Raw genomic sequence first — 24626 nt, 5'->3', positions numbered from 1 at the left:
AATACTCCCTTCCACCTCCATCGCTGCTGCCTGCCGATGGAAATGACCAGCCAGCCATCCAATGGCTTGTTCACCATACTCATAGCCAATCCCTTGCGGGCCTCCATTGCTGAACAGCCCTCCCTTTCGATAGAAGATCAAACTTCACCTGCAACTCCTTCCTCCTCACTAAATGTGCCGCTTCCGTGTGCATCAGATATATTCCATCGCCCGCCAACATCTCCCTGATCCACGCTGCCATTCCTAACGCGCCTCGCTAACCACCTTTGTCTTGAATGAAATGACCTCCCCCCTCACTACCGCCTTCCATACCTTCCAAACCACGGACGGCGAGACGTTCCCATTTTGGTTCATTTCCACATACTCCTCAATCACTTTCTCCTCTTAATGCAAAAAATTGGGTCTGCCATCAAACCCACAATGGCAAGTAATTGTTAACAATAAAGAAGAAACCTGAGTTCAATGGAAGGTAGATGGAGTTTGAAACTATGGTTATTTGAATTGCACCCGCGGACGTTCGCGACTTGAGAGTCCTCATTTGATCGCCACAAGGTTAAATTGGCAATGCTCGGGAAGCGAACCCGGATCTCGTGCTTGGGAGACAGCCAACATTCCTGACTGACGGGTGAGTGTGGCTTATTTCTCTCCATGCTTGTTCCCTCTTAGTTTCTAGTATTTATTCAACCATCTACAATCAATTTGCGATATACACTATCCAAAAATCATTCACATTGTCTTAGTTTGGAGATAGCCATGATTTAGAGATGCCGGTGTTGGACTGTGGTGAGCACAGTACGATGTCTGACAACACCAGGTTAACGTCCAACAGGTATGTTTCGAACCACTAGCTTTTCTGCATTCACCATAGCCACTCCCTGGACAAAATCGAAAATTGGAATAGTTGCTCGCATGATTCAGGCTTTTACTTCTCCCCTCCCTAGTCAATAACGCTTGCCCATGGCCTAACTCTTCATCAGCAAGCTGAATGTACATCTCCGTTCACTAATTAATGGCATATGTTCCATTGTATAATTCTTATCCAGAAAGCGTTGTGAACTTTTCCAATCACTGAATAATAACACATGTTGAACTGTGTCCCGACTTTTCAAATAGAGCGCACTCTGTTGGGAAAAACAACTCGTCTTTTTGCAAAGTGTGGGATACCATTTCGCATCAGACACCATTCGTTCCAAAGAACGTGGTGAAACTTGAACCTGAATGCGAAAAAGAACATACGTAGTCGGCAGGGTTCGAACCTGCGCGGGGAGACCCCAATGGATTTCTAGTCCATCGCCTTAACCACTCGGCCACGACTACACGAGAGCAGATGCTGTTCGGTGATTTGACGCGGAAGGCATTTTTTTATTCGGTAGTAGCAGGCAGACACACATAATACAATTCTCAACATTATTGAGTTCGCAATAAATATTCTTTCATTCAGAACCTGACGAAATCCAAACCCGAGATGAGCCAATAGCTTTGTTAAGGTTGCTATAAGAAAGTTTTGATAGCACCGCTTTGCTGAATTAGGAAATGCCATTTGATTTGATTTAAAATCGCAATTTGCTGTTGGACTCTGTGCATTTTCTTTCATTATTTGTTGACAGGGCGATAATGCACCGACAAAAATCAAAATACAAACTGGAGTTAGTGCTGGATTCTGAAAATGCAGGTCTTATCCTCAGGGTCCAGAAACATATGTGTTCAAGCAAATCCATTAAAGTTCAACACACAAAAACAGAAACTTCACGGAAAACTCAGCCGGTCTGGCATCATCAGTGGAGAGAGAAACGGAGTTAACGTTTCCACTCCGCATCAACTAAAGAGAGGATTTTACATTTATTATCAAATATCAGTTCGATACTCCCCTCGCTTCAGATCAAAAATGCCCAAATGTCACAAAAATATTCTGAACATTCTTCTAAATCCACGAACCAGTTCACATTCAGATGCAGAAATACTCCCTCCCACCTCCCTCGCTGCTGCCTGCCGATGGAAATGACCCGCCAGCAATCCAATGGCTTTCTCACCATATTCACAGCCAATCCCTTGCGGGCCTCCATTGCTGAACCGCCCTCCCTTTCGATAGAAGATCAAACTTCACCGGCAACTCCTTCCTCCTCACTACATGTCCCTCTTCCGTGTGCATCAGATATATTCCATCGCCCGCCAACATCTCCCCGATCAACGCTGCCCTCCCTCCCGCGCCTCGCTACCTACCTTTGCCTTGAATGAAATTACCTCCCCTCACTCCCGCCTTCCATACCTTGCAAACCACGGACGGCGAGACGTTCCCATTTTGGTTCATTTCCACATACTCCTCAATCACTTTCCCCATCTTAATGCAAAAAATCGGGTCTGCCATCAAACCCACAATGGCAAGTCATTGTGAACAATAAAGAAGAAGCCTGAGTTCAATGGAAGGTAGGTGGAGTTTGAAACTATGGTTATTTGAATTGCACCCACGGACGTCTTTCGAGTCACAAAGCAACGTTCGCGACTTGAGAGTCCTCATTTGATCGCCCTAAGGTTAAATTGGCAATGCTCGGTAACAGAACCCGGATCCAGTGCTTGGGAGACAGCCAATATTCCTGACTGACGGGTGAGTGAGGATTATTTCTCTCCATGCTGGTCTTGACTTGTTCCCTCTTAATTTCTAGTATTTATTCAACCATCTACAATATATTTGCGATATACACTATCCAAAAAGCATTCACATTGTCTTAGTTTTGAGATAGCCATGATTTGGAGATGCCGGTGTTGGACTGTGGTGAGCACAGTAAGATGTCTTACAACACCAGGTTAATGTCCAACAGGTTTGTTTCGAAACACTGGCTTTTCTGCATTCACCATAGCCAATCCCTGGACAAAATTGAAAATTTGAATTGTTCCTCGCATGATTCAGGCATTTTACTTCTCCCCTCCCTGGTCAATAACGCTTGCCCATGGCCGAAGTCTTCATCAGCAAGCTGAATGTACATCTCCGTTCACGCATTAATAGCATATGTTCCATTGTAAAATTCTTATCCAGAAAGCGCTGTGTACTTTTCCAATCACTGAATAATAACACATGTTGAACTGTGTCCCGACTTTTCAAATAGAGCGCACTCTGTTGGGAAAAACAACTCGTCTTTTTGCAAAGTGTGGGATACCATTTCGCATCAGACACCATTCGTTCCAAAGAACGTGGTGAAACTTGAACCTGAATGAGAAAAAGGGAATACGTAATCGGCAATGTTCGAACCTGCGCGGGGAGACCCCAATGGATTTCTACTCCATCGCCTTAACCACTCGGCCACGACTACATGAGCGCAAAAGCTGCTTCGGTGATTTGACGCGGAAGGTATTTTTTTATTCGGGAGGAGCAGGCAGACACACATAATACAATTCTGAACATTATTGTGTACATAATAAGTATTCTTTCATTCAGAACCTGACGAAATCCAAACCCGAGATGAGCCAATAGCTTTGTTAAGGTTGCTATAAGAATGTTTTGATAGCACCGCTTTGTTGAATTAGGAAATGCCATTTGATTTGATTTAAATTCGCAATTTGCTGTTGGACTCTGTGCATTTTCTTTCTGTATTTGTTGACAGGGCCATAATGCACCGACAGAAATCAAAATACAAACTGGAGTTAGTGCTGGATTCTGAAAATGCAGGAATTATCCTCAGGGTCCAGAAACATCTGTGTTAAAGCAAATCCATTAGATTTCAACTCACAAAAACAGAAACTTCAGGGGAAACTCAGCCGGTCTGGCATCATCAGTGGAGAGAGAAACGGAGTTAACGTTTCCACTCCGCATCAACTAAAGGGAGGATTTTACATTTATTATCAAATATAAGTTCGATACTCCCCGCGCTTCAGATCCAAAATGCCCAAATGTCACAAAAATATTATCAACATTCTTCTAAATCCACGAACCAGTTCACATTCAGATGCAGAAATACTCCCTTCCACCTCCATTGCTGCTGCCTGCCGATGGAAATGACCAGCCAGCCATCCAATGGCTTGTTCACCATACTCATAGCCAATCCCTTGCGGGCCTCCATTGCTGAACAGCCCTCCCTTTCGATAGAAGATCAAACTTCACCTGCAACTCCTTCCTCCTCACTAAATGTGCCGCTTCCGTGTGCATCAGATATATTCCATCGCCCGCCAAGATCTCCCTGATCCACGCTGCCATTCCTAACGCGCCTCGCTAACCACCTTTGTCTTGAATGAAATGACATCCCCCCTCACTACCGCCTTCCATACCTTCCAAACCACGGACGGCGAGACGTTCCCATTTTGGTTCATTTCCACATACTCCTCAATCACTTTCTCCTCTTAATGCAAAAAATTGGGTCTGCCATCAAACCCACAATGGCAAGTAATTGTTAACAATAAAGAAGAAACCTGAGTTCAATGGAAGGTAGATGGAGTTTGAAACTATGGTTATTTGAATTGCACCCGCGGACGTTCGCGACTTGAGAGTCCTCATTTGATCGCCACAAGGTTAAATTGGCAATGCTCGGTAAGCGAACCCGGATCTCGTGCTTGGGAGACAGACAACATTCCTGACTGACGGGTGAGTGAGGCTTATTTCTCTCCATGCTTGTTCCCTCTTAGTTTCTAGTATTTATTCAACCATCTACAATCAATTTGCGATATACACTATCCAAAAATCATTCACATTGTCTTAGTTTGGAGATAGCCATGATTTAGAGATGCCGGTGTTGGACTGTGGTGAGCACAGTACGATGTCTGACAACACCAGGTTAACGTCCAACAGGTATGTTTCGAAACACTAGCTTTTCTGCATTCACCATAGCCATTCCCTGGACAAAATCGAAAATTGGAATAGTTGCTCGCATGATTCAGGCTTTTACTTCTCCCCTCCCTAGTCAATAACGCTTGCCCATGGCCTAACTCTTCATCAGCAAGCTGAATGTACATCTCCGTTCACTAATTAATGGCATATGTTCCATTGTATAATTCTTATCCAGAAAGCGTTGTGAACTTTTCCAATCACTGAATAATAACACATGTCGAACTGTGTCCCGACTTTTCAAATAGAGCGCACTCTGTTGGGAAAAACAACTCGTCTTTTTGCAAAGTGTGGGATACCATTTCGCATCAGACACCATTCGTTCCAAAGAACGTGGTGAAACTTGAACCTGAATGAGAAAAAGAGCATACGTAGTCGGCGGGGTTCGAACTTGCGCGTGGAAACCCCAATGGATTTCTAGTCCATCGCCTTAACCACTCGGCCACGACTATACGAGAGCAGATGCTGTTCGGTGATTTGACGCGGAAGGTATTTTTTTATTCGGTAGTCGCAGGCAGACACACATAATACAATTCTCAACATTATTGAGTTCGCAATAAATATTCTTTCATTCAGAACCTGACGAAATCCAAACCCGAGATGAGCCAATAGCTTTGTTAAGGTTGCTATAGGAAAGTTTTGATAGCACCGCTTTGTTGAATTAGGAAATGCCATTTGATTTGATTTAAAATCGCAATTTGCTGTTGGACTCTGTGCATTTTCTTTCTGTATTTGTTGACAGGGCGATAATGCACCGACAGAAATCAAAATACAAACTGGAGTTAGTGCTGGATTCTGAAAATGCAGGTATTATCATCAGGGTCCAGAAACATATGTGTTCAAGCAAATCCATTAAATTTCAACACACAAAAACAGAAACTTCAGGGAAAACTCAGCCGGTCTGGCATCATCAGTGGAGAGAGAAACGGAGTTAACGTTTCCACTCCGCATCAACTAAAGAGAGGATTTTACATTTATTATCAAATATCAGTTCGATACTCCCCTCGCTTCAGATCCAAAATGCCCAAATGTCACAAATATATTCTGAACATTATTCTAAATCCACGAACCAGTTCACATTCAGATGCAGAAATACTCCCTCCCACCTCCCTCGCTGCTGCCTGCCGATGGAAATGACCCGCCAGCAATCCAATGGCTTTCTCACCATATTCATAGCCAATCCCTTTAGGGCCTCCATTGCTGAACCGCCCTCCCTTTCGATCGAAGATCAAACTTCACCGGCAACTCCTTCCTCCTCACTACATGTCCCTCTTCCGTGTGCATCAGATATATTCCATCGCCCGCCAACATCTTCCCGATCAACGCTGCCCTCCCTCCCGCGCCTCGCTACCCACCTTTGCCTTGAATGAAATTACCTCCCCTCACTCCCGCCTTCCATACCTTGCAAACCACGGACGGCGAGACGTTCCCATTTTGGTTCATTTCCACATACTCCTCAATCACTTTCCCCATCTTAATGCAAAAAATCGGGTCTGCCATCAAACCCACAATGGCAAGTCATTGTGAACAATAAAGAAGAAGCCTGAGTTCAATGTAAGGTAGGGGGAGTTTGAAACTATGGTTATTTGAATTGCACCCACGGACGTCTTTCGAGTCACAAAGCAACGTTCGCGAGTTGAGAGTCCTCATTTGATCGCCCTAAGGTTAAATTGGCAATGCTCGGTAACAGAACCCGGATCCAGTGCTTGGGAGACAGCCAATATTCCTGACTGTCGGGTGAGTGAGGATTATTTCTCTCCATGCTGGTCTTGACTTGTTCCCTCTTCATTTCTCGTATTTATTCAACCATCTACAATATATTTGCGATATACACTATCCAAAAAGCATTCACATTGTCTTAGTTTTGAGATAGGCATGATTTGGAGTTGCCGGTGTTGGACTGTGGTGAGCACAGTACGATGTCTTACAACACCAGGTTAATGTCCAACAGGTTTGTTTCGAAACACTGGCTTTTCTGCATTCACCATAGCCAATCCCTGGACAAAATTGAAAATTGGAATTGTTGCTCGCATGATTCAGGCATTTTACTTCTCCCCTCCCTGGTCAATAACGCTTGCCCATGGCCTAAGTCTTCATCAGCAAGCTGAATGTACATCTCCGTTCACTCATTAATAGCATATGTTCCATTGTAAAATTCTTATCCAGAAAGCGCTGGGTACTTTTCCAATCACTGAATAATAACACATGTTGAACTGTGTCCCGACTTTTCAAATAGAGCGCACTCTGTTGGGAAAAGCAACTCGTCTTTTTGCAAAGTGTGGGATACCATTTCGCATCAGACACCATTCGTTCCAAAGAACGTGGTGAAACTTGAACCTGAATGATAAAAAGGGAATACGTAATCGGCAGGGTTCGAACCTGCGCGGGGAGACCCCAATGGATTTCTACTCCATCGCCTTAACCACTCGGCCACGACTACATGAGCGCAAAAGATGCTTCGGTGATTTGACGCGGAAGGTATTTTTTTATTCGGGAGGAGCAGGCAGACACACATAATACAATTCTGAACATTATTGTGTTCATAATAAGTATTCTTTCATTCAGAACCTGACGAAATCCAAACCCGAGATGAGCCAATAGCTTTGTTAAGGTTGCTATAAGAATGTTTTGATAGCACCGCTTTGTTGAATTAGGAAATGCCATTTGATTTGATTTAAATTCGCAATTTGCTGTTGGACTCTGTGCATTTTCTTTCTGTATTTGTTGACAGGGCGATAATGCACCGACAGAAATCACAATACAAACTGGAGTTAGTGCTGGATTCTGAAAATGCAGGAATTATCCTCAGGGTCCAGAAACATCTGGGTGAAAGCAAATCCATTAGATTTCAACTCACAAAAACAGAAACTTCAGGGGAAACTCAGCCGGTCTGGCATCATCAATGGAGAGAGAAACGGAGTTAACGTTTCCACTCCGCATCAACTAAAGGGAGGATTTTACATTTATTATCAAATATAAGTTCGATACTCCCCGCGCTTCAGATCCAAAATGCCCAAATGTCACAAAAATATTATCAACATTCTTCTAAATCCACGAACCAGTACACATTCAGATGCAGAAATACTCCCTTCCACCTCCATCGCTGCTGCCTGCCGATGGAAATGACCAGCCAGCCATCCAATGGCTTGTTCACCATACTCATAGCCAATCCCTTGCGGGCCTCCATTGCTGAACAGCCCTCCCTTTCGATAGAAGATCAAACTTCACCTGCAACTCCTTCCTCCTCACTAAATGTGCCGCTTCCGTGTGCATCAGATATATTCCATCGCCCGCCAACATCTCCCTGATCCACGCTGCCATTCCTAACGCGCCTCGCTAACCACCTTTGTCTTGAATGAAATGACCTCCCCCCTCACTACCGCCTTCCATACCTTCCAAACCACGGACGGCGAGACGTTCCCATTTTGGTTCATTTCCACATACTCCTCAATCACTTTCTCCTCTTAATGCAAAACATTGGGTCTGCCATCAAACCCACAATGGCAAGTAATTGTTAACAATAAAGAAGAAACCTGAGTTCAATGGAAGGTAGATGGAGTTTGAAACTATGGTTATTTGAATTGCACCCGCGGACGTTCGCGACTTGAGAGTCCTCATTTGATCGCCACAAGGTTAAATTGGCAATGCTCGGTAAGCGAACCCGGATCTCGTGCATGGGAGACAGCCAACATTCCTGACTGACGCGTGAGTGAGGCTTATTTCTCTCCATGCTTGTTCCCTCTTAGTTTCTAGTATTTATTCAACCATCTACAATCAATTTGCGATATACAGTATCCAAAAATCATTCACATTGTCTTAGTTTGGAGATCGCCATGATTTAGAGATGCCGGTGTTGGACTGTGGTGAGCACAGTACGATGTCTGACAACACCAGGTTAACGTCCAACAGGTATGTTTCGAACCACTAGCTTTTCTGCATTCACCATAGCCATTCCCTGGTCAAAATCGAAAATTGGAATAGTTGCTCGCATGATTCAGGCTTTTACTTCTCCCCTCCCTAGTCAATAACGCTTGCCCATGGCCTAACTCTTCATCAGCAAGCTGAATGTACATCTCCGTTCAATAATTAATGGCATATGTTCCATTGTATAATTCTTATCCAGAAAGCGTTGTGAACTTTCCCAATCACTGAATAATAACACATGTTGAACTGTGTCCCGACTTTTCAAATAGAGCGCACTCTGTTTGGAAAAACAACTCGTCTTTTTGCAAAGTGTGGGATACCATTTCGCATCAGACACCATTCGTTCCAAAGAACGTGGTGAAACTTGAACCTGAATGCGAAAATGAACATACGTAGTCGGCAGGGTTCAAATCTGCGCGGGGAGACCCCAATGGATTTCTAGTCCATCGCCTTAACCACTCGGCCACGACTACACGAGAGCAGATGCTGTTCGGTGATTTGACGCGGAAAGCATTTTTTTATTCGGGAGTAGCAGGCAGACACACATAATACAATTCTCAACATTATTGAGTTCGCAATAAATATTCTTTCATTCAGAACCTGACGAAATCCAAACCCGAGATGAGCCAATTGCGTTGTTAAGGTTGCTATAGGAAAGTTTTGATAGCACCGCTTTGTTGAATTAGGAAATGCCATTTGATTTGATTTAAAATCGCAATTTGCTGTTGGACTCTGTGCATTTTCTTTCATTATTTGTTGACAGAGCGATAATGCACCGACAGAAATCAAAATACAAACTGGATTTAGTGCTGGATTCTGAAAATGCAGGTCTTATCCTCAGGGTCCAGAAACATATGTGTTCAAGCAAATCCATTAAAGTTCAACACACAAAAACAGAAACTTCAGGGAAAACTCAGCCGGTCTGGCATCATCAGTGCAGAGAGAAACGGAGTTAACGTTTCCACTCCGCATCAACTAAAGAGAGGATTTTACATTTATTATCAAATATCAGTTCGATACTCCCCTCGCTTCAGATCAAAAATGCCCAAATGTCACAAAAATATTCTGAACATTCTTCTAAATCCACGAACCAGTTCACATTCAGATGCAGAAATACTCCCTCCCACCTCCCTCACTGCTGCCTGCCGATGGAAATGACCCGCCAGCAATCCAATGGCTTTCTCACCATATTCACAGCCAATCCCTTGCGGGCCTCCTTTGCTGAACCGCCCTCCCTTTCGATAGAAGATCAAACTTCATCGGCAACTCCTTCCTCCTCACTACATGTCCCTCTTCCGTGTGCATCAGATATATTCCATCGCCCGCCAACATCTCCCCGATCAACGCTGCCCTCCCTCCCGCGCCTCGCTACCTACCTTTGCCTTGAATGAAATTACCTCCCCTCACTCCCGCCTTCCATACCTTGCAAACCACGGACGGCGAGACGTTCCCATTTTGGTTCATTTCCACATACTCCTCAATCACTTTCCCCATCTTAATGCAAAAAATCGGGTCTGCAATCAAACCCACAATGGCAAGTCATTGTTAACAATAAAGAAGAAGCCTGAGTTCAATGGAAGGTAGATGGAGTTTGAAACTATGGTTATTTGAATTGCACCCGCGGACGTTCGCGACTTGAGAGTCCTCATTTGATCGCCACAAGGTTAAATTGGCAATGCTCGGTAAGCGAACCCGGATCTCGTGCATGGGAGACAGCCAACATTCCTGACTGACGGGTGAGTGAGGCTTATTTCTCTCCATGCTTGTTCCCTCTTAGTTTCTAGTATTTATTCAACCATCTACAATCAATTTGCGATATACACTATCCAAAAATCATTCACATTGTCTTAGTTTGGAGATAGCCATGATTTAGAGATGCCGGTGTTGGACTGTGGTGAGCACAGTACGATGTCTGACAACACCAGGTTAACGTCCAACAGGTATGTTTCGAACCACTAGCTTTTCTGCATTCACCATAGCCATTCCCTGGACAAAATCGAAAATTGGAAGAGTTGCTCGCATGATTCAGGCTTTTACTTCTCCCCTCCCTAGTCAATAACGCTTGCCCATGGCCTAACTCGTCATCAGCAAGCTGAATGTACATCTCCGTTCACTAATTAATGGCATATGTTCCATTGTATAATTCTTATCCAGAAAGCGTTGTGAACTTTTCCAATCACTGAATAATAACACATGTTGAACTGTGTCCCGACTTTTCAAATAGAGCGCACTCTGTTGGGAAAAACAACTCGTCTTTTTGCAAAGTGTGGGATACCATTTCGCATCAGACACCATTCGTTTGAATGCGAAAAAGAACATACGTAGTCGGCAGGGTTCGAACCTGCGTGGGGAGACCCCAATGGATTTCTAGTCCATCGCCTTAACCACTCGGCCACGACTACACGAGACTAGATGCTGTTCGGTGATTTGACGCGCAAGGCATTTTTTTATTCGGTCGTAGCAGGCAGACACACATAATACAATTCTCAACATTATTGAGTTCGCAATAAATATTCTTTCATTCAGAACCTGACGAAATCCAAACCCGAGATGAGCCAATAGCTTTGTTAAGGTTGCTATAGGAAAGTTTTGATAGCACCGCTTTGTTGAATTAGGAAATGCCATTTGATTTGATTTAAAATCGCAATTTGCTGTTGGACTCTGTGCATTTTCTTTCATTGTTTGTTGACAGGGCGATAATGCACCGACAGAAATCAAAATACAAACTGGAGTTAGTGCTGGATTCTGAAAATGCAGGTCTTATCCTCAGGGTCCAGAAACATATGTGTTCAAGCAAATCCATTAAATTTCAACACACAAAAACAGAAACTTCAGGGAAAACTCAGCCGGTCTGGCATCATCAGTGGAGAGAGAAACGGAGTTAACGTTTCCACTCCGCATCAACTAAAGAGAGGATTTTACATTTATTATCAAATATCAGTTCGATACTCCCCTCGCTTCAGATCAAAAATGCCCAAATGTCACAAAAATATTCTGAACATTCTTCTAAATCCACGAACCAGTTCACATTCAGATGCAGAAATACTCCCTCCCACCTCCCTCGCTGCTGCCTGTCGATGGAAATGACCCGCCAGCAATCCAATGGCTATCTCACCATATTCACAGCCAATCCCTTGCGGGCCTCCATTGCTGAACCGCCCTCCCTTTCGATAGAAGATCAAACTTCACCGGCAACTCTTTCCTCCTCACTACATGTCCCTCTTCCGTGTGCATCAGATATATTCCATCGCCCGCCAACATCTCCCCGATCAACGCTGCCCTCCCTTCCGCGCCTCGCTACCTACCTTTGCCTTGAATGAAATTACCTCCCCTCACTCCCGCCTTCCATACCTTGCAAACCACGGACGGCGAGACGTTCCCATTTTGGTTCATTTCCACATACTCCTCAATCACTTTCCCCATCTTAATGCAAAAAATCGGGTCTGCAATCAAACCCACAATGGCAAGTCATTTTGAACAATAAAGAAGAAGCCGGAGTTCAATGGAAGGTAGGTTGAGTTTGAAACTATGGTTATTTGAATTGCACCCACGGACGTCTTTCGAGTCACAAAGCAACGTTCGCGACTTGAGAGTCCTCATTTGATCGCCCTAAGGTTAAATTGGCAATGCTCGGTAACAGAACCCGGATCCAGTGCTTGGGAGACAGCCAATATTCCTGACTGACGGGTGAGTGAGGATTATTTCTCTCCATGCTGGTCTTGACTTGTTCCCTCTTAATTTCTAGTAATTATTCAACCATCTAAATATATATTGCGATATACACTATCCAAAAAGCATTCACATTGTCTTAGTTTGGAGATAGCCATGATTTGGAGATGCCGGTGTTGGACTGTGGTGAGCACAGTAAGATGTCTTACAACACCAGGTTAATGTCCAACAGGTTTGTTTCGAAACACTGGCTTTTCTGCATTCACCATAGCCAATCCCTGGACAAAATTGAAAATTTGAATTGTTCCTCGCATGATTCAGGCATTTTACTTCTCCCCTCCCTGGTCAATAACGCTTGCCCATGGCCGAAGTCTTCATCAGCAAGCTGAATGTACATCTCCGTTCACTCATTAATAGCATATGTTCCATTGTAAAATTCTTATCCAGAAAGCGCTGTGTACTTTTCCAATCACTGAATAATAACACATGTTTAACTGTGTCCCGACTTTTCAAATAAAGCGCACTCTGTTGGGAAAAACAACTCGTCTTTTTGCAAAGTGTGGGATACCATTTCGCATCAGACACCATTCGTTCCAAAGAACGTGGTGAAACTTGAACCTGAATGAGAAAAAGGGAATACGTCATCGGCAGGGCTCGAACCTGCGCGGGGAGACCCCAATGGATTTCTACTCCATCGCCTTAACCACTCGGCCACGACTACATGAGCGCAAAAGCTGCTTCGGTGATTTGACGCGGAAGGTATTTTTTTATTCGGGAGGAGCAGGCAGACACACATAATACAATTCTGAACATTATTGTGTTCATAATAAGTATTCTTTCATTCAGAACCTGACGAAATCCAAACCCGAGATGAGCCAATAGCTTTGTTAAGGTTGCTATAAGAATGTTTTGATAGCACCGCTTTGTTGAATTAGGAAATGCCATTTGATTTGATTTAAATTCGCAATTTGCTGTTGGACTCTGTGCATTTTCTTTCTGTATTTGTTGACAGGGCGATAATGCACCGACAGAAATCACAATACAAACTGGAGTTAGTGCTGGATTCTGAAAATGCAGGAATTTTCCTCAGGGTCCAGAAACATCTGGGTTAAAGCAAATCCATTAGATTTCAACTCACAAAAACAGAAACTTCAGGGGAAACTCAGCCGGTCTGGCATCATCAGTGGAGAGAGAAACGGAGTTAACGTTTCCACTCCGCATCAACTAAAGGGAGGATTTTACATTTATTATCAAATATAAGTTCGATACTCCCCGCGCTTCAGATCCAAAATGCCCAAATGTCACAAAAATATTATCAACATTCTTCTAAATCCACGAACCAGTTCACATTCAGATGCAGAAATACTCCCTTCCACCTCCATCGCTGCTGCCTGCCGATGGAAATGACCAGCCAGCCATCCAATGGCTTGTTCACCATACTCATAGCCAATCCCTTGCGGGCCTCCATTGCTGAACAGCCCTCCCTTTCGATAGAAGATCAAACTTCACCTGCAACTCCTTCCTCCTCACTAAATGTGCCGCTTCCGTGTGCATCAGATATATTCCATCGCCCGCCAACATCTCCCTGATCCACGCTGCCATTCCTAACGCGCCTCGCTAACCACCTTTGTCTTGAATGAAATGACCTCCCCCCTCACTACCGCCTTCCATACCTTCCAAACCACGGACGGCGAGACGTTCCCATTTTGGTTCATTTCCACATACTCCTCAATCACTTTCTCCTCTTAATGCAAAAAATTGGGTCTGCCATCAAACCCACAATGGCAAGTAATTGTTAACAATAAAGAAGAAACCTGAGTTCAATGGAAGGTAGATGGAGTTTGAAACTATGGTTATTTGAATTGCACCCGCGGACGTTCGCGACTTGAGAGTCCTCATTTGATCGCCACAAGGTTAAATTGGCAATGCTCGGTAAGCGAACCCGGATCTCGTGCTTGGGAGACACCCAACATTCCTGACTGACGGGTGAGTGAGGCTTATTTCTCTCCATGCTTGTTCCCTCTTAGTTTCTAGTATTTATTCAACCATCTACAATCAATTTGCGATATACACTATCCAAAAATCATTCACATTGTCTTAGTTTGGAGATAGCCATGATTTAGAGATGCCGGTGTTGGACTGTGGTGAGCACAGTACGATGTCTGACAACACCAGGTTAACGTCCAACAGGTATGTTTCGAACCACTAGCTTTTCTGCATTCACCATAGCCATTCCCTGGACAAAATCGAAAATTGGAATAGTTGCTCGCATGATTCAGGCTTTTACTTCTCCCCTCCCTAGTCAATAACGCTTGCCCATGGCCAAACTCTTCATCAGCAAGTTGAATGTACATCTCCGTTCACTAATTAATGGCATATGTTCCATTGTATAATTCTTATCCAGAAAGCGTTGTGAACTTTTCCAATCACTGAATAATAACACATGTTGAACTGTGTCCCGACTTTTCAAATAGAGCGCACTCTGTTGGGAAAAACAACTCGTCTTTTTGCAAAGTGTGGGATACCATTTCGCATCAGACACCATTCGTTCCAAAGAACGTGGTGAAACTTGAACCTGAATGAGAAAAAGAACATACGTAGTCGGCAGGGTTCGAACCTGCGCGGGGAGACCCCAGTGGATTTCTAGCCCATCGCCTTAACCACTCGGCCACGACTACACGAGAGCAGATGCTGTTCGGTGATTTGACGCGGAAGGCATTTTATTATTCGGTAGTAGCAGGCAGACACACATAATACAATTCTCAACATTATTGAGTTCGCAATAAATATTCTTTCATTCAGAACCTGACGAAATCCAAACCCGAGATGAGCCAATAGCTTTGTTAAGGTTGCTATAGGAAAGTTTTGATAGCACCACTTTGTTGAATTAGGAAATGTCATTTGATTTAATTTAAATTCGCAATTTGCTGTTGGGCTCTGTGCATTTTCTTTCATTATTTGTTGACAGGGCGATAATGCACCGACAGAAATCAAAATACAAACTGGAGTTAGTGCTGGATTCTGAAAATGCAGGAATTATCCTCAGGGTCCAGAAACATCTGGGTTAAAGCAAATGCATTAAATTTCAACACACAAAAACAGAAACTTCAGGGAAAACTCAGCCGGTCTGGCATCATCAGTGGAGAGAGAAACGGAGTTAACATTTCCACTCCGCATCAACTAAAGAGAGGATTTTACATTTATTATCAAATATCAGTTCGATACTCCCCTCGCTTCAGATCCAAAATGCCCAAATGTCACAAAAATATTCTGAACATTCTTCTGAATCCACGAACCAGTTCACATTCAGATGCAGAAATACTCCGCCCCACCTCCCTCGCTGTTGCCTGCCGATGGAAATGACCCGCCAGCAATCCAATGGCTTTCTCACCATATTCATAGCCAATCCCTTGCGGGCCTCCATTGCTGAACCGCCCTCTCTTCCGATAGAAGATCAAACTTCACCGGCAACTCCTTCCTCCTCACTACATGTCCCTCTTCCGTGTGAATCAGATATATTCCATCGCCCGCCAACATCTCCCCGATCAACGCTGCCCTCCCTCCCGCGCCTCGCTACCTACCTTTGTCTTGAATGAAATGACCTCCCCTCACTCCCGCCTTCCATACCTTCCAAACCACGGACGGCGAGACGTTCCCATTTTGTTTCATTTCCACATACTCCTCAATCACTTTCTCCTCTTAATGCAAAAAATCGTGTCTGCCATCAAACCCACAATGGCAAGTCATTGTTAACAAAAAAGAAGAAGCCTAAGTTCAATGGAGGGTAGATGGAGTTTGAAAATATGGTTATTTGAATGGCAACCGCGGACGTCTTTACAGTCACAAAGCAAGTTCGCGACTTGAGAGTCCTCATTTGATCGCCACAAGGTTAAATTGGCAATGCTCGGTAAGCGACCCCGCATCTAGTGCTTGGGAGACAGCCAACATTCCTGACTGACGGGTGAGTGAGGATTATTTCTCTCCATGCTGGTCTTGACTTGTTCCCTCTTAGTTTCTAGTATTTATTCAACCATCTACAATATATTTGCGATATACACTATCCAAAAAGCATTCACATTGTCTTAGTTTTGAGATAGCCATGATTTGGAGATGCCGGTGTTGGACTGTGGTGAGCACAGTAAGATGTCTTACAACACCAGGTTAATGTCCAACAGGTTTGTTTCGAAACACTGGCTTTTCTGCATTCACCATAGCCAATCCCTGGACAAAATTGAAAATTGGAATTGTTGCTCGCATGATTCAGGCATTTTACTTCTCCCCTCCCTGGTCAATAACGTTTGCCCATGGCCTAAGTCTTCATCAGCAAGCTGAATGTACATCTCCATTCACTCATTAATAGCATATGTTCCATTGTAAAATTCTTATCCAGAAAGCGCTGAGTACTTTTCCAATCACTGAATAATAACACATGTTGAACTGTGTCCCGACTTTTCAAATAGAGCGCACTCTGTTGGGAAAAACAACTCGTCTTTTTGCAAAGTGTGGGATACCATTTCGCATCAGACACCATTCGTTCCAAAGAACGTGGTGAAACTTGAACCTGAATGAGAAAAAGGGAATACGTCATCGGCAGGGCTCGAACCTGCGCGGGGAGACCCCAATGGATTTCTACTCCATCGCCTTAACCACTCGGCCACGACTACATGAGCGCAAAAGCTGCTTCGGTGATTTGACGCGGAAGGTATTTTTTTATTCGGGAGGAGCAGGCAGACACACATAATACAATTCTGAACATTATTGTGTTCATAATAAGTATTCTTTCATTCAGAACCTGACGAAATCCAAACCCGAGATGAGCCAATAGCTTTGTTAAGGTTGCTATAAGAATGTTTTGATAGCACCGCTTTGTTGAATTAGGAAATGCCATTTGATTTGATTTAAATTCGCAATTTGCTGTTGGACTCTGTGCATTTTCTTTCTGTATTTGTTGACAGGGCGATAATGCACCGACAGAAATCACAATACAAACTGGAGTTAGTGCTGGATTCTGAAAATGCAGGAATTTTCCTCAGGGTCCAGAAACATCTGGGTTAAAGCAAATCCATTAGATTTCAACTCACAAAAACAGAAACTTCAGGGGAAACTCAGCCGGTCTGGCATCATCAGTGGAGAGAGAAACGGAGTTAACGTTTCCACTCCGCATCAACTAAAGGGAGGATTTTACATTTATTATCAAATATAAGTTCGATACTCCCCGCGCTTCAGATCCAAAATGCCCAAATGTCACAAAAATATTATCAACATTCTTCTAAATCCACGAACCAGTTCACATTCAGATGCAGAAATACTCCCTTCCACCTCCATCGCTGCTGCCTGCCGATGGAAATGACCAGCCAGCCATCCAATGGCTTGTTCACCATACTCATAGCCAATCCCTTGCGGGCCTCCATTGCTGAACAGCCCTCCCTTTCGATAGAAGATCAAACTTCACCTGCAACTCCTTCCTCCTCACTAAATGTGCCGCTTCCGTGTGCATCAGATATATTCCATCGCCCGCCAACATCTCCCTGATCCACGCTGCCATTCCTAACGCGCCTCGCTAACCACCTTTGTCTTGAATGAAATGACCTCCCCCCTCACTACCGCCTTCCATACCTTCCAAACCACGGACGGCGAGACGTTCCCATTTTGGTTCATTTCCACATACTCCTCAATCACTTTCTCCTCTTAATGCAAAAAATTGGGTCTGCCATCAAACCCACAATGGCAAGTAATTGTTAACAATAAAGAAGAAACCTGAGTTCAATGGAAGGTAGATGGAGTTTGAAACTATGGTTATTTGAATTGCACCCGCGGACGTTCGCGACTTGAGAGTCCTCATTTGATCGCCACAAGGTTAAATTGGCAATGCTCGGTAAGCGAACCCGGATCTCGTGCTTGGGAGACACCCAACATTCCTGACTGACGGGTGAGTGAGGCTTATTTCTCTCCATGCTTGTTCCCTCTTAGTTTCTAGTATTTATTCAACCATCTACAATCAATTTGCGATATACACTATCCAAAAATCATTCACATTGTCTTAGTTTGGAGATAGCCATGATTTAGAGATGCCGGTGTTGGACTGTGGTGAGCACAGTACGATGTCTGACAACACCAGGTTAACGTCCAACAGGTATGTTTCGAACCACTAGCTTTTCTGCATTCACCATAGCCATTCCCTGGACAAAATCGAAAATTGGAATAGTTGCTCGCATGATTCAGGCTTTTACTTCTCCCCTCCCTAGTCAATAACGCTTGCCCATGGCCAAACTCTTCATCAGCAAGTTGAATGTACATCTCCGTTCACTAATTAATGGCATATGTTCCATTGTATAATTCTTATCCAGAAAGCGATGTGAACTTTTCCAATCACTGAATAATAACACATGTTGAACTGTGTCCCGACTTTTCAAATAGAGCGCACTCTGTTGGGAAAAACAACTCGTCTTTTTGCAAAGTGTGGGATACCATTTCGCATCAGACACCATTCGTTCCAAAGAACGTGGTGAAACTTGAACCTGAATGAGAAAAAGAACATACGTAGTCGGCAGGGTTCGAACCTGCGCGGGGAGACCCCAGTGGATTTCTAGCCCATCGCCTTAACCACTCGGCCACGACTACACGAGAGCAGATGCTGTTCGGTGATTTGACGCGGAAGGCATTTTATTATTCGGTAGTAGCAGGCAGACACACATAATACAATTCTCAACATTATTGAGTTCGCAATAAATATTCTTTCATTCAGAACCTGACGAAATCCAAACCCGAGATGAGCCAATAGCTTTGTTAAGGTTGCTATAGGAAAGTTTTGATAGCACCACTTTGTTGAATTAGGAAATGTCATTTGATTTAATTTAAATTCGCAATTTGCTGTTGGGCTCTGTGCATTTTCTTTCATTATTTGTTGACAGGGCGATAATGCACCGACAGAAATCAAAATACAAACTGGAGTTAGTGCTGGATTCTGAAAATGCAGGAATTATCCTCAGGGTCCAGAAACATCTGGGTTAAAGCAAATGCATTAAATTTCAACACACAAAAACAGAAACTTCAGGGAAAACTCAGCCGGTCTGGCATCATCAGTGGAGAGAGAAACGGAGTTAACATTTCCACTCCGCATCAACTAAAGAGAGGATTTTACATTTATTATCAAATATCAGTTCGATACTCCCCTCGCTTCAGATCCAAAATGCCCAAATGTCACAAAAATATTCTGAACATTCTTCTGAATCCACGAACCAGTTCACATTCAGATGCAGAAATACTCCGCCCCACCTCCCTCGCTGTTGCCTGCCGATGGAAATGACCCGCCAGCAATCCAATGGCTTTCTCACCATATTCATAGCCAATCCCTTGCGGGCCTCCATTGCTGAACCGCCCTCTCTTCCGATAGAAGATCAAACTTCACCGGCAACTCCTTCCTCCTCACTACATGTCCCTCTTCCGTGTGAATCAGATATATTCCATCGCCCGCCAACATCTCCCCGATCAACGCTGCCCTCCCTCCCGCGCCTCGCTACCTACCTTTGTCTTGAATGAAATGACCTCCCCTCACTCCCGCCTTCCATACCTTCCAAACCACGGACGGCGAGACGTTCCCATTTTGTTTCATTTCCACATACTCCTCAATCACTTTCTCCTCTTAATGCAAAAAATCGTGTCTGCCATCAAACCCACAATGGCAAGTCATTGTTAACAAAAAAGAAGAAGCCTAAGTTCAATGGAGGGTAGATGGAGTTTGAAAATATGGTTATTTGAATGGCAACCGCGGACGTCTTTACAGTCACAAAGCAAGTTCGCGACTTGAGAGTCCTCATTTGATCGCCACAAGGTTAAATTGGCAATGCTCGGTAAGCGACCCCGCATCTAGTGCTTGGGAGACAGCCAACATTCCTGACTGACGGGTGAGTGAGGATTATTTCTCTCCATGCTGGTCTTGACTTGTTCCCTCTTAGTTTCTAGTATTTATTCAACCATCTACAATATATTTGCGATATACACTATCCAAAAAGCATTCACATTGTCTTAGTTTTGAGATAGCCATGATTTGGAGATGCCGGTGTTGGACTGTGGTGAGCACAGTAAGATGTCTTACAACACCAGGTTAATGTCCAACAGGTTTGTTTCGAAACACTGGCTTTTCTGCATTCACCATAGCCAATCCCTGGACAAAATTGAAAATTGGAATTGTTGCTCGCATGATTCAGGCATTTTACTTCTCCCCTCCCTGGTCAATAACGTTTGCCCATGGCCTAAGTCTTCATCAGCAAGCTGAATGTACATCTCCATTCACTCATTAATAGCATATGTTCCATTGTAAAATTCTTATCCAGAAAGCGCTGAGTACTTTTCCAATCACTGAATAATAACACATGTTGAACTGTGTCCCGACTTTTCAAATAGAGCGCACTCTGTTGGGAAAAACAACTCGTCTTTTTGCAAAGTGTGGGATACCATTTCGCATCAGACACCATTCGTTCCAAAGAACGTGGTGAAACTTGAACCTGAATGACAAAAAGGGAATACGTAATCGGCAGGGTTCGAACCTGCGCGGGGAGACCCCAATGGATTTCTACTCCATCGCCTTAACCACTCGGCCACGACTACATGAGCGCATCAGCTGCTTCGGTGATTTGACGCGGAAGGTATTTTTTTATTCGGGAGGAGCAGGCAGACACACATAATACAATTCTGAACATTATTGTGTTCATAATAAGTATTATTTCATTCAGAACCTGACGAAATCCAAACCCGAGATGAGCCAATAGCTTTGTTAAGGTTGCTATAAGAATGTTTTGATAGCACCGCTTTGTTGAATTAGGAAATGCCATTTGATTTGATTTAATTTCGCAATTTGCTGTTGGACTCTGTGCATTTTCTTTCTGTATTTGTTGACAGGGCGATAATGCACCGACAGAAATCACAATACAAACTGGAGTTAGTGCTGGGTTCTGAAAATGCATGAATTATCCTCAGGGTCCAGAAACATCTGGGTTAAAGCAAATCCATTACATTTCAACTCACAAAAACAGAAACTTCAGGGGAAACTCAGCCGGTCTGGCATCATCAGTGGAGAGAGAAACGGAGTTAACGTTTCCACTCCGCATCAACTAAAGGGAGGATTTTACATTTATTATCAAATATAAGTTCGATACTCCCCGCGCTTCAGATCCAAAATGCCCAAATGTCACAAAAATATTATCAACATTCTTCTAAATCCACGAACCAGTTCACATTCAGATGCAGAAATACTCCCTTCCACCTCCATCGCTGCTGCCTGCGGATGGAAATGACCAGCCAGCCATCCAATGGCTTGTTCACCATACTCATAGCCAATCCCTTGCGGGCCTCCATTGCTGAACCGCCCTCCCTTTCGATAGAAGATCAAACTTCACCTGCAACTCCTTCCTCCTCACTAAATGTGCCGCTTCCGTGTGCATCAGATATATTCCATCGCCCGCCAACATCTCCCTGATCCACGCTGCCATTCCTAACGCGCCTCGCTAACCACCTTTGTCTTGAATGAAATGACCTCCCCCCTCACTACCGCCTTCCATACCTTCCAAACCACGGACGGCGAGACGTTCCCATTTTGGTTCATTTCCACATACTCCTCAATCACTTTCTCCTCTTAATGCAAAAAATTGGGTCTGCCATCAAACCCACAATGGCAAGTAATTGTTAACAATAAAAAAGAAACCTGAGTTCAATGGAAGGTAGATGGAGTTTGAAACTATGGTTATTTAAATTGCACCCGCGGACGTTCGCGACTTGAGAGTCCTCATTTGATCGCCACAAGGTGAAATTGGCAATGCTCGGTAAGCGAGCCCGGTTCTGGTGCTTGGGAGAAAGCCAACATTCCTGACTGACGGGTGAGTGAGGATTATTTCTCTCCATTCTTGTTCCCTCTTAGTTTCTAGTATTTATTCAACCATCTACAATCAATTTGCGATATACACTATCCAAAAAGCATTCACATTGTCTTAGTTTGGAGATAGCCATGATTTAGAGATGCCGGTGTTGGACTGTGGTGAGCACAGTACGGTGTCTTACAACACCAGGTCAACGTCCAACAGGTTTGTTTCGAAACACTAGCTTTTCTGCATTCACCATCGCCAATCCCTGGACAAAATTGAAAATTGGAATTGTTGCTCGCATGATTCAGGCTTTTACTTCCCCCCTCCCCAGTCAATAACGCTTGCCCATGGCCTAACTCTTCATCAGCAAGCTGTCTGTACATCTCCGTTCACTAATTAATGGCATATGTTCCATTGTATAATTCTTATCCAGAAAGCGTTGTGAACTTTTCCAATCACTGAATAATAACACATGTCGAAATGAGTCCCGACTTTTCAAATATAGCGCACTCTGTTGGGAAAAACAACTGGTCTTTTTGCAAAGTGTGGGATACCATTTCGCATCAGACACCATTCGTTCCAAAGAACGTGGTGAAACTTGAACCTGAATGAGAACAAGGGAATACGTAATCGGCAGGGTTCGAACCTGCGCGGGGAGACCCCAATGGATTTCTACTGCATCGCCTTAACCACTCGGCCACGACTACATGAGCGCAAAAGCTGCTTCGGTGATTTGACGCGGAAGGTATTTTTTTATTCGGGAGGAGCAGGCAGACACACATAATACAATTCTGAACATTATTGTGTACATAATAAGTATTCTTTCATTCAGAACCTGACGAAATCCAAACCCGAGATGAGCCAATCGCTTTGTTAAGGTTGCTATAAGAATGTTTTGATAGCACCGCTTTGTTGAATTAGGAAATGCCATTTGATTTGATTTAAATTCGCAATTTGCTGTTGGACTCTGTGCATTTTCTTTCTGTATTTGTTGACAGGGCGATAATGCACCGACAGAAATCACAATACAAACTGGAGTTAGTGCTGGATTCTGAAAATGCAGGAATTATCCTCAGGGTCCAGAAACATCTGTGTTAAAGCAAATCCATTAGATTTCAACTCACTAAAACAGAAACTTCAGGGGAAACTCAGCCGGTCTGGCATCATCAGTGGAGAGAGAAACGGAGTTAACGTTTCCACTCCGCATCAACTAAAGGGAGGATTTTACATTTATTATCAAATATAAGTTCGATACTCCCCGCGCTTCAGATCCAAAATGCTCAAATGTCACAAAAATATTATCAACATTCTTCTAAATCCACGAACCAGTTCACATTCAGATGCAGAAATACTCCCTTCCACCTCCATCGCTGCTGCCTGCCGATGGAAATGACCAGCCAGCCATCCAATGGCTTGTTCACCATACTCATAGCCAATCCCTTGCGGGCCTCCATTGCTGAACAGCCCTCCCTTTCGATAGAAGATCAAACTTCACCTGCAACTCCTTCCTCCTCACTAAATGTGCCGCTTCCGTGTGCATCAGATATATTCCATCGCCCGCCAACATCGCCCTGATCCACGCTGCCATTCCTAACGCGCCTCGCTAACCACCTTTGTCTTGAATGAAATGACCTCCCCCCTCACTACCGCCTTCCATACCTTCCAAACCACGGACGGCGAGACGTTCCCATTTTGGTTCATTTCCACATACTCCTCAATCACTTTCTCCTCTTAATGCAAAAAATTGGGTCTGCCATCAAACCCACAATGGCAAGTAATTGTTAACAATAAAGAAGAAACCTGAGTTCAATGGAAGGTAGATGGAGTTTGAAACTATGGTTAATTGAATTGCACCCGCGGACGTTCGCGACTTGAGAGTCCTCATTTGATCGCCACAAGGTTAAATTGGCAATGCTCGGTAAGCGAACCCGGATCTCGTGCTTGGGAGACAGCCAACATTCCTGACTGACGGGTGAGTGAGGCTTATTTCTCTCCATGCTTGTTCCCTCTTAGTTTCTAGTATTTATTCAACCATCTACAATCAATTTGCGATATACACTATCCAAAAATCATTCACATTGTCTTAGTTTGGAGATAGCCATGATTTAGAGATGCCGGTGTTGGACTGTGGTGAGCACAGTACGATGTCTGACAACACCAGGTTAACGTCCAACAGGTATGTTTCGAAACACTAGCTTTTCTGCATTCACCATAGCCATTCCCTGGACAAAATCGAAAATTGGAATAGTTGCTCGCATGATTCAGGCTTTTACTTCTCCCCTCCCTAGTCAATAACGCTTGCCCATGGCCGAAGTCTTCATCAGCAAGCTGAATGTACATCTCCGTTCACTAATTAATGGCATATG

At 43.9% G+C, this 24626-nt stretch overlaps 12 non-coding genes across 12 annotated transcripts; all 12 read right to left on the bottom strand.

Annotated features, from left to right (window-relative positions):
- Positions 1-1235: 1235 nt before the first annotated feature.
- trnas-aga (transfer RNA serine (anticodon AGA)) lies at positions 1236-1317 on the bottom strand. Its single transcript has one exon. It is a non-coding gene; the product is annotated as a tRNA-Ser (tRNA).
- A 1906-nt stretch (positions 1318-3223) lies between these two features.
- On the bottom strand, positions 3224-3305 carry trnas-aga (transfer RNA serine (anticodon AGA)). Its single transcript has one exon. It is a non-coding gene; the product is annotated as a tRNA-Ser (tRNA).
- A 1875-nt stretch (positions 3306-5180) lies between these two features.
- Positions 5181-5262, bottom strand: trnas-aga (transfer RNA serine (anticodon AGA)). The gene has a single exon. It is a non-coding gene; the product is annotated as a tRNA-Ser (tRNA).
- A 1906-nt stretch (positions 5263-7168) lies between these two features.
- trnas-aga (transfer RNA serine (anticodon AGA)) lies at positions 7169-7250 on the bottom strand. The gene has a single exon. It is a non-coding gene; the product is annotated as a tRNA-Ser (tRNA).
- A 1875-nt stretch (positions 7251-9125) lies between these two features.
- Positions 9126-9207, bottom strand: trnas-aga (transfer RNA serine (anticodon AGA)). The gene has a single exon. It is a non-coding gene; the product is annotated as a tRNA-Ser (tRNA).
- Positions 9208-11054: 1847 nt separating this feature from the next.
- trnas-aga (transfer RNA serine (anticodon AGA)) lies at positions 11055-11136 on the bottom strand. The gene has a single exon. It is a non-coding gene; the product is annotated as a tRNA-Ser (tRNA).
- Positions 11137-13042: 1906 nt separating this feature from the next.
- trnas-aga (transfer RNA serine (anticodon AGA)) lies at positions 13043-13124 on the bottom strand. The gene has a single exon. It is a non-coding gene; the product is annotated as a tRNA-Ser (tRNA).
- A 1875-nt stretch (positions 13125-14999) lies between these two features.
- On the bottom strand, positions 15000-15081 carry trnas-aga (transfer RNA serine (anticodon AGA)). The gene has a single exon. It is a non-coding gene; the product is annotated as a tRNA-Ser (tRNA).
- A 1904-nt stretch (positions 15082-16985) lies between these two features.
- Positions 16986-17067, bottom strand: trnas-aga (transfer RNA serine (anticodon AGA)). The gene has a single exon. It is a non-coding gene; the product is annotated as a tRNA-Ser (tRNA).
- A 1875-nt stretch (positions 17068-18942) lies between these two features.
- On the bottom strand, positions 18943-19024 carry trnas-aga (transfer RNA serine (anticodon AGA)). The gene has a single exon. It is a non-coding gene; the product is annotated as a tRNA-Ser (tRNA).
- A 1904-nt stretch (positions 19025-20928) lies between these two features.
- On the bottom strand, positions 20929-21010 carry trnas-aga (transfer RNA serine (anticodon AGA)). Its single transcript has one exon. It is a non-coding gene; the product is annotated as a tRNA-Ser (tRNA).
- A 1875-nt stretch (positions 21011-22885) lies between these two features.
- On the bottom strand, positions 22886-22967 carry trnas-aga (transfer RNA serine (anticodon AGA)). Its single transcript has one exon. It is a non-coding gene; the product is annotated as a tRNA-Ser (tRNA).
- Between the last annotated feature and the right edge of the window lie 1659 nt (positions 22968-24626).

Source organism: Scyliorhinus torazame, chromosome 4, assembly GCF_047496885.1.
Source record: "Scyliorhinus torazame isolate Kashiwa2021f chromosome 4, sScyTor2.1, whole genome shotgun sequence".
Lineage (NCBI taxonomy): Eukaryota > Metazoa > Chordata > Chondrichthyes > Carcharhiniformes > Scyliorhinidae > Scyliorhinus > Scyliorhinus torazame.
This window is presented reverse-complemented; position numbering and strand designations above follow the sequence as displayed.